This window comes from Diospyros lotus, chromosome 4, assembly GCF_014633365.1.
Source record: "Diospyros lotus cultivar Yz01 chromosome 4, ASM1463336v1, whole genome shotgun sequence".
Lineage (NCBI taxonomy): Eukaryota > Viridiplantae > Streptophyta > Magnoliopsida > Ericales > Ebenaceae > Diospyros > Diospyros lotus.
The window spans coordinates 18684646-18687258 of NC_068341.1; positions in this window are offsets into that span (position 1 = coordinate 18684646).

Consider the following 2613-nt stretch of genomic DNA (forward strand, 5'->3'; position numbering starts at 1 on the left):
TACAACTAAACTAACATAAAATAATTAAAACTAAAACAAACTAAAAAACACAAAATAATTACCTTAACTGATGAGCACCGAAGATAACCGCAGATAAGAAGAACAAATGAGAGAAAACTGAGAGAGTGAGAGAAAGGGGGTGAAATGTGGAGGGTTCGTTCGGAGTGGGGAAGAAAGGGGGGATTGAGCATTTTAAAGGCCAATCTGCGACGAGGCTAACATGTCCCGTCGCAGTTTTGCGACGGGACATGTCAGTCCTGTCGCAGTTCTGCGACGGGACATGTCAGTCCTATCATAGTTCTGCGACGGGACAGCTCGGTCCCGTCGCAGAAATGCGACGGGATGAACATCTCGTCGCTGTTTTGCGACGAGAGATTTATCCCGTCGCTATTTTGCGACGGGACAATGTATCCCGTCGCTGATTTGCGACAGAAATAGCTATCCCGTCGCAATTTTGTGACAATAATTTCAGACCGTCACTAAATCACTTTAGTGACGGCTTTCCATCACTAAATCCGTCACAAATTAGTGACGGGAGCATCTCCGTCACTAAAACTGATTTTTCTTGTAGTGCGAGATTTGATTCTGATACTTAATTTTATATACACATTTGCATAGTAATATATGGTGAGATGATGCATTTAAATTGAAATTTATAAAGTCATAAATTACGAATCTTGTATAAAACTGTGGAGTTCTTGATTTCTCTTTTTGGTGTCACCATATTCTTGATTCATGTTCGCTATTCATTGCTTCTCGAACTTGCTGAGCCTTGTGGCTCACTTGATCTTCTTTACCATTCCAGGAAAAGGGAAGGCCATTTTCGGGGGCGAGTCCAGTGGGACTAAGGCCCAGGGATAGTGGTGTACGAAGACGCGTCCTAACTTGAAGATCCTATTTAGCATTTTAGTGAGGCTTAATAAAATGATTTTTATTTTGTTAGTTAACATTAGAGTTTCTTAATTATTTTGTATGGCCTTCGAGCCCCAAACTTATAAGATATTGGAAGTGTAACTGAACCTTAATTTAGTTTTCGCTGTTAGAAATGAATTGAGTTGTTGTTTTATTATGATTTGTTCTATATCATCTCTGTGATGACCTCCTTTCGAATATCCTATGCTAGCGGAAATATTCGAGAGTGGGCCCTTACAGTTTTTGAGAGAAAGATATGGAACAAAATCTCACAAAGTAAACAACTCTAAGACGAATTATATATCCATCTCAAAAACCATCTTTAGTACTTTGAGATTGATATAAAATCCCTCTCAAACCTATCTCAAATGTAATTTTGTTAAGTTTGGGACAATTATATATATTATCTATTTTAAAATCCATCTCAAATTTAAAACGAATATTTGTTCGTATCAAAATTTGTCTCAAATATGAGATGTATATATTCCTATCTAAAAATTTGTCTACCTATGAGGTATATTTATAATCCATCTCAAATTTGAGACCAATATTTTTCCACCTCAACATCCATCTTAAATTTTAGATGAATTTTTTTTAGTCTCAAAATCCATTTCAATTTTTTTTAGTCTCAAATTTTGCAATGACAAACTTTCAATCACAAAATTTGTCTCAAATTTGAGATAGATATTTTTCGTCTCAAAATCTATTTCAAATTTGACACAAATATTTCTCCATCTCAAAATCCATTTTAAAATTAAGATAGAGCCCAACCATGGGCCTAGGTTCATTGCAAATGAACTCGGATTCATCACAAAGGAAAACGAGATGATGTTGATGAATCTAAACTGGACTAGGTCTATCATATTGAACCCAGACCATCTATGTAACATCCTGGTATTTTGAAAATAAATAATTATTATTAATTTCGGTATTTGAAGTGATTTATTATTTATTGAAATTTTGTGGATTTGAATAATTTGATGAGAGAATTAATTATTATATTTGAGGTGATTATTGAATATTTGTGGATTTAAGGAAAAATGTTAATTTATTTTGTTTTAAAGAAATGGGCAAGTATTGGTAGAAATCGGGGTATAAGTGGTATTATTTTGTGGCGAGTGAGTGTTAATTTCCAGAAATTGTGGGGGCTAGATGTAATTTCTACAAGTGACTTGTGGAGTTTCTTTAAAATTAATTGTGTGCATAATATAGGTAAGGGAGCTTGTAGGTGAGGTGGCATGCGCGTGCGAGGCTGAGGCGGTGGTCACGAGTTCAAGCTGGGCCATGCATGCGAGTGAGGAAAGAAAAATTGAATTTTTCCAGCCAAAGCCAACCCTAAAACAACGTCGTTTAGGGGAGGCGATGCTGGTGTTGCTAGTTGTCACGTTGCCAGCTTCTAGCCCTTCATTTTGTAATTTAAATGCCACCATTTTGGATGGAAATCGGGCAGTGAATCGAGCAAACAGAATAGGAGAAATTAGGAAAGAAGCAGCGAACGACGGAGTGGAAAAGAAGAGAAAATTAAGAGGAAATTTGGGGAGAGATTTATACAATTGAAATTTAAGGAAGTCAGGTAGGTTGAAAAAAATATTTATTGGGAATTTCATATAGTTATACTTAATTTTTAGTCTGCAATCTCATTATTTTGGGTAAAAATATTATTTTGTAGAGTGTGACCAGAATAGTTGTAATCTTTTATAA